This window comes from Delphinapterus leucas, chromosome 1 (genome assembly GCF_059928025.1).
Source record: "Delphinapterus leucas isolate spDelLeu-1000000601 "Yukka" chromosome 1, BTC_Dleu_Yukka2, whole genome shotgun sequence".
Lineage (NCBI taxonomy): Eukaryota > Metazoa > Chordata > Mammalia > Artiodactyla > Monodontidae > Delphinapterus > Delphinapterus leucas.
Genome location: NC_143129.1, coordinates 109939307 through 109953215, shown reverse-complemented (window position 1 = coordinate 109953215; position 13909 = coordinate 109939307). Strand labels below are relative to the sequence as shown.

Below are 13909 nucleotides of genomic sequence, written 5' to 3'. Positions count from 1 at the left end.
GTGCTCCCATAATTCCTCTGCCTGTCTCGGCTGTTTCATTTTCTACACTGTAACCACCAGTGTATATGTCCGTCTTTGCCAGTCCAGTGGGACCTCCCTGACAGCTGTGGGTTACTCTCTTTGTATCCTCAGCACCCATCACAGTGCCTCACATGTAGGAAATGCCCAAAACGTATTTATTAAATGAATCATTGAGCTTAAAGAAAACACTGCCCCCTCTCTGATCAGTGATTAGGGCCCCATTCTGGGGACTTGGATTTGGCTGTATGCAGCTAATAACGGGAAACAGATTGCTACAGTGGTGTGACATACATTAGCTGAACTGATAGGGAAGGACATCCAGAAATCAAAAGGACTCCGCGATACTTAAACCTCACATACCTCTGTAAGCTTGGTGTTGTCCTCAATTAGCTGAGGAGACTGGGACTTGGAACATACAGCATCCTAAACCCCGACCTTCCAGATGGAACCCGATAAAAGACCTGAATGCACTCCAAGTAGTTCTTCCTGACTTCTACATAATAAAAGTACTCTCCGGGATTAGCCCCGGTCTAAAATGCAAATACAGTTCAAACCAGACAATCCTGTATCCCCACTGCTGTGCTATACGCAGATACCCCACCTGGTGTGCAAGTCTATTTCAGAACTCATGGAAATTATCTAGGTTGATAACAGTTATCAACTGTTATCTGAAATGAAGTATGTACCTTCTCAAATAATCACTGCCACCCTCCGTACTGCTCTCCGGTGCCCGGCTGCTTTCTGAGAAACAGAGGTGGTAAAGGAAGATGTCACGGCAGCAAAGTCAGGAAGTACTGGACGCAGGATTCCCTGAACTCCCCAAGCACGGCAAACAGGATGAGCAGGTGCCCCCACCCCCTCCTCCTGCCCGCACCAGTCACAGTGAGATATCTCACAGCCCAGAGCTCCAGAAGAAGTCTCCTACTCCTACACTGGGCGCTGGGCTCTGGACCTGCAGAGGGAATTGATCCTGGCGACTTGCTGCGGCCATTGCTACCAACACTGGGAAACCCTTCTGAATTGGTTTCACAGCCTCCTGCCATGAATTTCCCATTATCACAAATTAAGCACAAATAAAAATACTTTTCAGGGCTTCCCTGGTGGCGCACTGGTTGAGAGTCCGCCTGCCGATGCAGGGGACACGGGTTCGTGGCCTGGTCTGGGAAGATCCCACATGCCACAGAGCGGCTGAGCCTGTGAGCCATGGACGCTGAGCCTGCGCGTCTGGAGACTGTGCTCCGCAACGGGAGAGGCCACAGCAGTGAGAGGCCCGCGTACCGCAAAAAAAAAAAAAAAAATACTTTTCAGTTCCATTTTTGTATGTATGTACAAAGCTCTGACTGGACTATAGTTCCACCTAAAACACGTCTGCAAAAGGCTTGCAATCTGCTTGACTTCCCCTCCTCCTTACATACCACCATCACCCATTAGGGTCTTAAGTCACCACACTGCTCATCTCCACACTGGGCGAGAGCAAAACTCACTGGCAACAAACCAGAGGATAAGGTCTTACCCAAAGGTGGAGGGAATCAGAGAGGGGATGCCCCCAGCACTGAAAATGGGCACTCTTTGCCTTAAGAGTGTCTGTTCTCTGTCCTACCAGAGTCTAAGACGGGGCAGACCCCCACTTTATGGGCTGCAGCTCCAGCCATGTGTTACACAAGTCAGTCCAAGGTCGGAAAAAAAAGAGAAAGCAATGTACAAGGCTCACTCTGATCAAGTGACGGAAGAGCTGCACTTTACAGAGACCCACTGGGGTCAATGTTTAAATATGCTCGGTATAGAGTGTCCCTGACCATCAGACACACTAGAGTAGTGTTGGCTGTTGAGGTGCCTTGATGAATTTTTTTTTTTTTTTTTTCAGTATGCGGGCCTCTCACTGTTGTGGCCTCTCCCGTTGCGGAGCACAGGCTCCGGACGCGCAGGCTCAGCGGCCATGGCTCACGGGCCCAGCCGCTCCGCGGCATGTGGGATCTTCCCGGACCGGGGCATGAACCCATGTCCCCTGCATCGGCAGGTGGACTCTCAACCACTGCGCCACCAGGGAAGCCCCCTTGATGAATTTTTTGTCCTCCAAGTTTAAAAAAGAAAAAAATTCAACATATGATTAATACATCCTGAAGCCAAAAAGACCCAGAAAGGAAGGAAGGAAGGAAGGGAGGGAGGAAGGAAGGGAGGAAGGGGGAGAGAGAGAGAGAGAAGGAAAGAAAGAAGGAAAATGGAAAGAAGGGAGGAAGGGAGGGAGGGGAAGGGAAGGAAAGGAAGGAAAGGAAAAGGAAAAAAACAGAAACTATCTACCCCATCCTCCAAGGGTATATAAGACATGGTGCCTTCAACAGTTCAACACACAATGTCAGTCTGGTCTAGTAAGTAAGTAAAGAAAGTAAGCAAGTAAAGTAATAAGTAAGTAAGTAAATAAATATCTCCCATTAAGTGCTCACTAGAGGCTGGGCAGTGCTAGGTGCTATACATCCTTTCAATACCACCATAAGGAGGTCGTATTATCCTCATTGTAAAGAACAGGAAAGTGAGTTCAATGAACGTAAGTAACCCTTCTAAGCTTGCCCCAGTCGCTCAAGGCCTCAGACTCAGGCCTGCCTCCAGGGCTAGTATCTCTGTAAAGTGAAAGTTTTCATTAAAAAATGTTGGGCCCAGAACAAAATAATGCCATTTGCAGCAACATGGATGGACCTAGAGATTGTCATACTGAGTGAAGTAAGTCAGACAGAGAAAGACAAATATCATATCACTTATATCACTTATATATGGAATCTAAAAAAAAAAAAAAGGCACAAATGAACTTATTTACAAAACAGAAATAAAGTCACAGATGTAGAAAACAAAATTATGGTTACCACGGAGAAGGGGGGGATAAATTGGGATTGACATATACACACTACTATATATAAAATAGATAACTAATAAGGACCTACTATAAAGCACAGAGTACTCAATATTCTGTAATGACGTATATGGGAAAAGAATCTAAAAAAGAGTGGATATATGTATATGAATAAATGATTCGCTTTGCTGTACAGCAGAAACTAACACAACACTGTAAAGCAACTATACTCCAAAAAAAAAAAAAAAATTTTAGGCCCAGATGGGCTCACTGGTGAATTCTACTGAACATTTCAGGAAGAAATTATACCAATTCTCTACAATCTCTTTCAGAAGATAACAGCAGAACAAATACTTCCTAACTCATTCTAACTCATTACCCTAATACCAGAGCTAGACATTGCAAGAAAACTACAGACCAATATCTCTTGCAAACATAGGTGCAAAAATTCTCAACAAAATATTAGCAAATCGAATCCAACAATGTATACAAGGAATTATACGCCACAATCAACTGGGGTTTATCCTAGGTATGCAACATTTGAAAATCAATTATAATCTATCTCGCTAACTGGCTAAAGAAGAAAAATCACATGATCGTATCAATAGAAGCAGAAAAAGCGTTTTACAAAATCTAACAGTCATTCATGATTAAAAGAACTCAGCAAATTAGAAACAGATGGGAACTTCTATTCTAAAGAATGTGTACAAAAAATCTCACAGCTAATGTACTTAATGGTGAGAAACTAAAAGCTTTCTCACTAAGATCAAGATCACTAAGATCAACAAGACAAGGACATCCCCTCTCATAACTCCTTTTCAACACTGTACTGGAAGTTCTAGCTAATGCTTGCAGCTAGGTATGGCCATGTGATGAAATCCTGGCTAATAAGATGTAACCAGAGGTGATACATGCAATTTCTAAGAAGTTTCTTAAGAAAGGAAGGAGTTGTGTTCTTCTGCCCTTTCCTCCTTCCTGCTGGTTGGAATACAGATGTGATGAACAGAGCTAAAGCAGCCATTTTAGGCCATAAGATGGAAGCAACATGCTGAGTCAGGCAAAGCAATAAGACAGAAGTTGCCTGGGTCATGATGAACATGGAGCTGTTGAATTAGCTCTGGACTGTTTTTTGTTTTTCTTTTTTTTAATGTGAAACACACATAACTTTTCTCTTATTCAAGCCAATATTGTTTTGAGTTTTCTGACACTTACAGCTTGACCTGCCTTCATTAATATACAGGCTTTATTTTACTTCAACCTTCTTCCCACCAGGACCTGCACATACAAGGTTTCTTTCAGCAACACTTTCCCTACCATTCCCATCCCTTTCCTCTGCCTTGGTGTGATGAACTCCTACATAGATCTCTCAAGGAAGCTTCTCTTACCTCTTTTACAACATTAGATATACATTTTTCATACTCTCTATTTCTCTTCACTGCACTTCATGTGGTTATACTTATATAATTATTTGTGCAATTATTTGTTTAACGTCTGCATACACCCAAAGACTATAAATACCACAAAAGAAAGGAACCCAATCATTCTGTCTTTTGCTGTATCCCTTAGCCCAGCATAATGTCTGGCACAGTATGCACTCAAATATTAATGACGGAAGGGAGTAAGAGAGGAAAAGGGAAAGAACAATGAGGTGATCCATGTGCAAAGGATTTCATACCAATAGGAGACTCTATCTTAGAGTTCTTCCTTTGACTCTTCACCTAGTAGCCAAAGCTTCGATCTTATGGTAAAGCAAAAAAAATCGATCATGAGCTGAAGGAGGTGACGTTTTTGGTTGCTAAGAATCAAGTCTTCATCAGGGCTTCCCCACCCTCAAATGTCACAGAAGGCAGGAAATGCAAACCTGTTTTTGTCCTCTCATGCCAAACACGGTCTGGCAATATCCTTCTCTCCAGGTGGCATAACAATCCTCCCTCTCCCATAGCACAGCACACCCCCGGCCTCATCCTGCCACCCCCTGGGTCAGCCCCCAGGCCCTCCTGCCCCTCTCCTGCAGCCACGGCCTGCCTCCAGAAACTGGTCTCCCATCCTTCCCTACCGGCCTCACGGTGGTGTCTACAACGGGCTGCCCACACAATGCCAGATCCAACTCCAGTTAGAAGAGCTTCCACCTGGGAAGAGCTGATCCCCTCCCCAGGCTCTACCACACAAGCCTGAAGTAGGCAGGCGGCCGTGATTCTCACATGACCACCACGGGGCCCAAGTACAGTACCTCACAGTCACAAAGGCTCCAAAACCAGAAAAACATGCTCCGAAACCCTACCTGACTCATGTCCTCCTCACTTTTGTGACCTGTGAGCTCTGCTAGTGTAGGCTCTCACTGACAGCCTCAGAGGGCTGGGAGCTTCTCTTGTGGCCACTGCTAGAAACCCACAGCCCTTCCTCCCCTGAGCAATCTCTCCCCCACACTCCAGAGGCAAGTGAGCACATGCTCTGGCGATGATGCTGAGTGGCACAGCAAAAGCTACTTTACCACAGTAAGAATCAACAGGGCACAGATGATGGCAGAAAGAAATGCTGGCTGAGGGACTTCCCTGGTGGTGCAGTGGTTAAGAATCCACCTGCCAATACATGGGACACGGGTGTGAGCCCTGGTCCGGGAAGATCCCACATGCCGCGGAGCAACTAAGCCCGTGTGTCACAACTACTGAGCCTGCGCTCTAGAGCCTGTGCTCTGCAACAAGAGAAGCCACCGCAGTGAGAAGCCCGTGCATCGCAATGAAGAGTAGCCCCCGCTTGCCGCAACTAGACAAAAGCTCACGCGCAGCAACGAAGACCCAACACAGCCAAAAAAAAAAAGAAAGAAATGCTGGCTGAAAGCAACAATACTCATAAGCAACACTCCTGTTAACCTTGCACTGTACTTTATAATTAAAAAGCATTTTATAGAAATTCTGTAAAGTGGGTAGAACAGATATTATTCCCACTATAAGTAAATTGCTGCAACCCACAGAGCTGGGTGAATATTTCAGTAAAGTGCTTCCTGACAGTAACACACCCCCAGAGATATTCCTCACTGTTGCCTCCCAATCTGGATATTTCTGTTTATTCCAGACATCTAGTACATGGCCTGTCCAGAATTCTTTGGGGGTAATTCCCAAAAGAATCCAACTTAAGTCAGACTCTGTTTTTCCTGCTCAGTACCCCTCCCTGGCCACCAGGACAGACACACAGCCCCTATTCATCTATAAGGTGCTACTTCTATTGAGTAAAAACGTTTACGCCCTGAAGGCAGCACAAATTCAAGTAAACCCTGTGGTGAGAAACTCACCAGGTGGCCCTGACCAGGTGGCCTCCTTCACCAAGCAGGGCCCTCTGTTCAGCAGCTGGGCCACCTGGAGGAACACTGTGAAGCATCTGGGGGGACCCCCGTGATAAGCGAGGGTTTAATTCTTCATGGAAACAGTTATCGTGCACCTTCTCTGAGCCACATGCTGTGTACATACTGTTTCTAATCCTCATAACACCACTGTAAAGACTGTGCTAAAACTCCCACTTTACAGTGGTGGAAACTGGGCCTCAGAGAGGTTAAGCAACTTACCAAAGGTCACATACCATCAGTAAGTGACAGGGTGGGATTCGAATCTGGGGTCTCTCAGACTCCAGATCCAAGTTCTTCCCATGACAAGGCACTGCCTGCTTCTACCCCGCATTCTCCACTCCTTCACCTCAGGACTTGATGAACAGGCCAATGCCTTAGCCAAACACAGACATTAATTCATGTCTAATAAAATAAAATATAATAAAATAAACTGCTTGGTTCACACTTGCAACCTTTTGGTTGACTTAAAAGACTTCATAAATTTAATGAGAAAGCACAAGCTCATTTCTCATTTTACCAACTGTCTTCCTCTTTCTCACTGATGCTTGCTTATCTGCACACATGGGAAATGTTCCTAAGGCCTGGCTATAACATGAATGTCTAACTTCCCAGTTCCACTTAAAGAAAAAAATGTAAACGGACTCACCCTTTCATTATATCCTTTAGCTGCAACATAGCATTCCAGTCTTAGTTACAGAACCCCACATCCCCACTGGCTGCAGGCCAGCCCTCAGACTTGACAAAATGCAGACAAAGCATTTGGGAACAGATGCATTTGCTGCACACACATTAAATTTAATCTGTCCCCAAAGAAATTAATATCACACCTCATGCAACACAGAGAAAAATATTGGGGGTTGGGGAGGGGGAGAGTTATTGTTTAGGGGAAGGTATAGTAAGTAATTTTCACATTTAATAAATGGGATCCTTAAGCATTCTAAACACCAATGCATAACAAGTTGACACAAACATCTGGTACCTATTCCACATAATTTCCAGCACACTGATTCCCCATATCACCCAGAGTACTAATGAGGAGCGTGTGTTCAGCTGTAATAAAAGTGGTAAAGATGCAGAGGGAATCAAGGGGTAACATTATAGCCTGGGACCAAGACACTTCAGTGGGGGGATTTTATTCCAACAACACCATTGGTTAATAAGGGTTTCTGTTATTGTCCCACAGGGACTTCCGCAATGCTGTCAGCTGCGAAGAGGGACAAACTCCCACAGACTGTGGGACTGGCACCGCAGGATCTACTCTGCCCCTGAGCTGAAAATCCCTTCTACCTCCACAGGATGCAAGAATCTGTAAGAAAGGACACCCAAGGTGATTTCTCAGCCAATAGCACAGCCTGGCTCTAACTGAGCTTTATGAGAGGGAATGTGACAAGCGTCAGGATATGATGTGAAAACAAAGTTCCAGGAAAAAGCACCTGGAAGGCCCCAAGCTCATGCAGTGTACACAACATATGTTCGTGTTTATACCATCTTACATTACAACTCACTGGAGCTACGGCTCCTTGGGGATGGAGCTGTGGAATGCACCACCATTAAAATCCAAAGGGGGACCTTCTACCACAGCTCCCACCTGGGTTTTTCAACAATAAAACCTGGCTTACGGCTGAAGCTTATCCTTGATAAGAGAAAGATAGGCAGAAGAGCGTGTATATATATAACGTTCTAAAACCTGTACTGTGGATTTCTCAGGAAAAAACAGCCAGATTTTTTTTTTTAAACAGAACAATTCCTTAAGCATATCTTATCATAGTTTCATTCATTCTCCAAGTGAATATCTAAATCCAAACCTTTCTCTTGACAAACCAACCCTCTTCCAAGAAGTCAACTGCCAACTTCTTGGGCCAAAAGCCAGTGCATAGCTGCATACTGTTGTGTTGAAATCATGGTGCAACCATGTTGAAGAACTTCCTGTGTTCAAGTTGTGTCTTTAAATGTTCAAAGGGAAACAGTGGACAGAGCTTCTTTAAGAATCTAAATTCTCCAAGTGTTGGGAAGTGCCAAGCTATAAAGGCACTCTACTCTTCCATCTAAGCAAGATACCACTATACAACGGAAAAGTATCAGAGGGGATTTACGCAACTCTGTGAGGATGTGGGGTTGTTTTTTGTTTTTGTTTTTGTTTTTGTTTTTGCAATAAGCGGGCCTCTCACTGCTGTGGCCTCTCCCGTTGCGGAGCACGGGCTCTGGACGCGCAGGCTCAGCGGCCATGGCTCACGGGCCCAGCCGCTCCGCGGCATGTGGGATCTTCCCAGACCGGGGCACGAACCCGTGTCCCCTGCATCGGCAGGCGGACTCTCAACCATTGCGCCACCAGGGAAGCCCTGTGGGGTTGTTGTTTCATATTTTTTTATAACCTGAAGAGAAAAGGTAGCAGAAGGAGCACACCCCAGAAGTTACCACTGGGCATTGCAAGAGAAGAGTCCTTGTATTAGAGACATACTGGTACAGGAGGAGCACTGGACCAGGAAATACAAGAACTGCATTCTAAATCCAGGTCTGCCAACTATTAGTTGTTTGACCTTGTCTTTAAGATTCCCATAATCTCTCTTTCTCTTACTTTATGACAGGCTCGACTCATAGATCAAATGAAACCCTATACATGCAAATACTTTACAGATTTCACTTACTATTAGAGACATAAAGCCCCCTGGGGGGGGGAGAAATAAATGAATGAAAATATTTTCTCCAATTGAAAAAATGTTTTCTTTATGAGCCTTTAGAATGATTAATAAAATATCTAAGATAAGATGTTCTCATACTACTCCCCAGCCATTACTCCCCAAAAATTATTTCTAAGAATTGCCCTGGGAAGGATTAAAATAAAACTATGCTCAGTATTAGGGTAAAAATTCCTATTCTCTGAGCACAATCTGGAAGTACAACTCCCAAAGGTGAGAACAGGCCATGTTTCTGCCTCCAGGGAATTCCCACAATCCAGAAAGACAGTAATCTGGCACCATCTTGGTCAACTTTCTCATCATTTACTTTCCATCAATAAGATGGTGCACTTGTTCCTGTTTTTTTGACAAGTCTAAAGGAAGCTGGGAATGAAGGGAAAACCAGCTACAGAATTCATTTACGAGGAGATTAGAACTTATGGAATGTTATTGCCTAAATGGTTCAGCACAGGGACCAAGAACAAATCTGAAGATTTGGAGGATGGAAGAAAATGAAATCTGTTTTCTCCTACTGTGTTTTTGAGATACACAAAATAGGTGTTTTTAAGTATACTTCTTTATTAAAAGGAAAATAATTGATCTGGAGTCAAAATATTAAATTCAGTTTAGGTACATCACCAATAAAAATTATAATTTAATTCCTACTAATGCAACATTTTATGGTAAAGTGAAACTTGCAGGGCTGGAAAGCCACTCCTCACTAACCCTGAGGGATAACGTCACCAAATCTGTCTCTCAGACCTCAACTTGTACCTAAGATAGTCGCTAAACTAATTTTCTTTCCTTTTCTTTTCTTTTTTCTTTTTTACCTCTAGTAAACTGGTGTCTGATAAGAAAGAAAAAACTGGGAGAAAACAGAGGTAAGGACATGCACAGAAACACAGAGGTATAACACGCTGCAACAAGCATTCTCGGGGACTGGTGAGCCCTTGGTTAGGGCTGGGGTGCAGTGTCTGGGTAAGTGGCAAGACAAGAAGCTGTAAGTGGGGGAGTGGTCAGAAAGGACGGAAGGGGGAAACCTCAACTGTTCGGGAGTTGAATCAAAGGTTGTAACCACTGGTCCTGATTATAAATAGGAGGCAAGAGATTAAAAAAGGAAAATCTACCAACTTTTGGTTTGGCCATGCAAAATATTACTAATTACAGCCATATGTACAAACTGGGCCATGAACTAAAATACATTTACTTTAAGGATTTTATATATAGTCAGGGCACTCAACAATTGGTTGTTAAAGGAATGCAGGAATGCTTAACAGGAATGCCAAATCACCAAGCATCAGTGATACGTCAAATCCAATTACAATAGGAAAGCATAGTCCTTCCTCAAGCAAGCTAGCTCCTGCTCAGGTGCTTCTGTTAAGAAAGAAAGAGCTGATAGTTTGTACACAAATCTATGAAAAACTAATGTGCTCTTGCTCCTTTCACAGTGAAGCTAAAAGCCTCAGGAGTATTGATGGAGCAGAAATTTCCAAGGTTCACAGTAGTTATGGGCCAATCAAACAGAACCATTGATAGGACTTCTCAGTGTAGGCCGAGGGACAACAGACCTTCGAAAGACAGAAGGATTGTGCCCAGCTAACCAGCCCTGGCCCAGAACCACATTTTCATACCTGATTAAATTTAGCGACTCCATAAGCCTGTCATACCTATTACACTTTTCCTTTACACCCAATATCAACTTTTAGTTATAAACATACTGTTTCATTTATTCTGGCATGTGTTTGTGTGTCTTCTACTTAGCTGGAAACCCCATGAAGGCAGGGACCATGTTCCTTTTGCTAACTCTCTATCCACCCAGGTGCTTGGCATGGTGCTTGGCATAAGGCAGGTGTTCACAAAGATTTGTTGAGCAATCAAACAAACAAAACCTGTTCTTAGGATTAACTCATTTTTATTATCATATAGCTATAATTATTATTATCATCTCTCCAACTATGGAATATGTTCTGAAAAAAATACTTCTTAACTTATCTCAACCTCCTTTTGCATTAGGAAGCATAGAATATTAGAGTTTAAAGGAACTTTGGTACCATGTAGTTTGATGCCCTCACTGTCACCCTGAGAGTTTGAGGCCTCTATAAAATCTTTGGTAAAAAGACCTTTGCTTCCAATTCCTCCTAATTTTTAGATAAGTTCTGCCGTGGCTTCTGGTCCCAGCGATGCAAAATTAATGTACCAAGACAGGTCTGACCAGAGTCCCCAGTTTTAATGGACTCTATTCCTAGAAAATTACTGATCCAACCAAAATGTCATGCTATATATTCCTTTATTATTTATATACTCAACTACTTCTAGAAAGGAAATTGAGGGGCTGGTAATAAAAAATTTAAAAAAGAAAAAAAAAAAAACAGGCCCAGAAAACTTCAGCTGCCAATCAATTAAAAAGTGGATATGAACAAAACCAAATCTTATTGAAGAACTTAGGAAACAACTTCATTTGAGCACCAGACCTAGCTCTGAGTTTCCTAGCAGTTGAGGTAGAAAAGAAAATGTGATGTTCCCAAGATCTCATAAAAAGGAAACAAATCAGTTCTTTGGATAAGAAAACATTCTTCCTAAGTCTGAATTTAAGAGGCCTATTATAAAGCAAGGGTCAGTGATTTCAAGAGTTATTTTACAAAAAGCATAGGTGCATAAATTTTCTTATACAGCCTCATTAAAAATAGAGGAAATACACTCTATAGTGAGTTTCAAACAGGGATCTAGGCAATTATCTCCAGTATGCACAAAAACTCCTTTCTAGAATTGGAAGATTTTTTTTTTACTTTTCAAACCAATAATTTACATTACTGTAGGTACGAAGGCAAAAAAACAAAGTGGCATTGGTTTGCTAAAGGTATTCAGGGAAATCTGTGATCTCAATTTTTTAAAACATGCCATGCAATAAATCAAAAGTTTTGGATATTCCTGGGTCAACAAGCAACTTCTTAAAGGATAAAATCTAAACAGAGCTATCAGTTTAATAAAAGGCTAAAAGAGAGGGGTTTGATTCAATCACATTGCATTTAAACTAAAGATAAATATAAAATAAATTAATGTATTGTTGTTTAATAAACTCTCCCCCCAAATTTTAAAACTGGGATAAATGAGATACCTGTTCAGAAAGATATCTACTGAGCATGCTCATGATAAAACTTCACACACAATAAAGTACTGTAAAACACACAGCTGTATCTGACAAAGCAACCTTTCAAAACAGATGTGTCATATGATGTTTCAAAGCTCAACTTTTTTTTTTAGTTTGTCACATTCAATCAAAGCAATTTTTCTTTTCCTGAAATCTGTGTGTTATTTTGGGGAAAACTTTTCTTCGGTGTTTTTCCACTCTGGATCAACTAGCTCCTCTCTTTTCCTCTCAAGTAAACCTTCGGAAAGCACTCTGCCAGAAGGAATTCACCCTTTCTCACGTGGAGACAAGTTCTAGTACTTTCAAATGGTCAGTTTGAAAATAAAATCCTTTGCATGCCAGTTCCTAAAACAAAAAGAGCTTTGTTTCAAGATCTGCACAGAAAAATATATCGAAATTACACTAATCCATTATTTACAGTAATAATTAATTCCTTCTTTCAGTATTTTATATCATTCTCCCTCCCTTCTTCCCACATACTGCAACTGGCCCAAAAAACCACCTGACTGCCACACAATCAATGCCTCATTAATTAGCACTGACTAGCAATGAGATAGCCCACATAAGCAAATCTTCCAAACAACTAAGGCTTCACTCCTTTTCAAGAAAGTGACTTCTGTCATTTCTAAGTAAGTCTACCTAAAACATACTACATACATAATTACTTCATGGCCATCATATATATTTTGAGCATCCTAAATGTCACTTATTAATTCTTTTTTTTTGAGGACATAGGGTCATCATTATGAATACTAATTACAGCTTATTAAACTTGGTTTGGTATTTTAGTTTTTATCTCTACATCAAATGGTCCCATATTTCTGTTTTATAGTTCTGCTTATACTTTCTATACTTCTATTTTTCTCAACTCTGGCTGCAAGCCTCTGTCTCTGCCTCAAGCCCATGACATGCCTTCTTTTATACTCAATTGTAAGTCGACAAGCTCTGGATGAGGGCCATCCCACCTCCAGAGTAACTTATATGGGCTTTTGACAGCTATCTTCCTTGTAACTCAGCAAACATTTTGGCTTCCTTCATGTGCTCCAGACACACAAACCTGGTGTAAAATTGACCATGTATAATAATGTGAGTGACAATATTAGCAACAATATTAGAGACACTGTCCACACTAATCTAATTTGAATGGCAAGCATCAAAGAAAGCGAAGCTTACACACTAAGGGTGAACTGTTGGGAATTTAGTTCACACAACCACTGTGCTAAAAGCCCTATTCTCCTAGTGCTCTAGGGCTTCAAGCATTTTTGAAATTTTATCTTTTCAAGAAGAGGTGAAAGCAAATATACGATTAGGTTTCGTGTATATATGTAAAGTTCTCATGATATCTCCTCCTCTTTTTAGTTTTCAGGATGAAGAGATATTTAAACTGCACATCCCCAATTAATTACAATTTTAGCATCATTTTCACATTCACTGTTCTCAATGGAACGTGTAACTACTATTCCTTTCATCTTCACTCTCCCCTCAATGCTAGCAGACACCGTCAGGGAGATCAGACACTCCCACCAGTGGTCCCTATTCCCAGTCAGTACAAATGATCCACGGTATAAATACAGCGCAGGGCAGGCTATGTGCTGGCCAGTGCCATTTCACAAAGAAAACACAAAACAAAGCCACTCAAAAAGCCCCTGTACAGGACAGTGATACCATCCTGCGGCTTTCTAAAATCAAGTCATGACATGACTCTTCCTTGCCTTCTGAAATGTTAGTTTGAGTTACGGATCAGAATGAACTCCTTGCAAACCATGATTATGTATGGAAAGGCATATACTGCAGTTTCAGACTCAGGGAGGCTCACTTTTTTAAGTTTTTTCCTGAAATGAAATAGAGTTTCTTTGCTCCCAGAGATAACTCATAATTTATCC

At 42.1% G+C, this 13909-nt stretch overlaps 1 protein-coding gene across 12 annotated transcripts in view; it reads right to left on the bottom strand.

The window, feature by feature from the left end:
- TGFBR3 (transforming growth factor beta receptor 3) overlaps positions 1 to 13909 on the bottom strand; it is a 207769-nt gene that overhangs the window by 115522 nt on the left and 78338 nt on the right. The window contains exon 1 of one of the 12 annotated variants that reach the window (XM_089919784.1): positions 382 to 675. The exons of the other annotated variants lie outside the window; for them this stretch is intronic. The gene's annotated coding sequence lies outside the window, so the exon portion shown is untranslated. Of the gene's footprint in view, positions 1 to 381; positions 676 to 13909 lie in introns of those variants that run through there. 12 annotated transcript variants of the gene reach the window in all.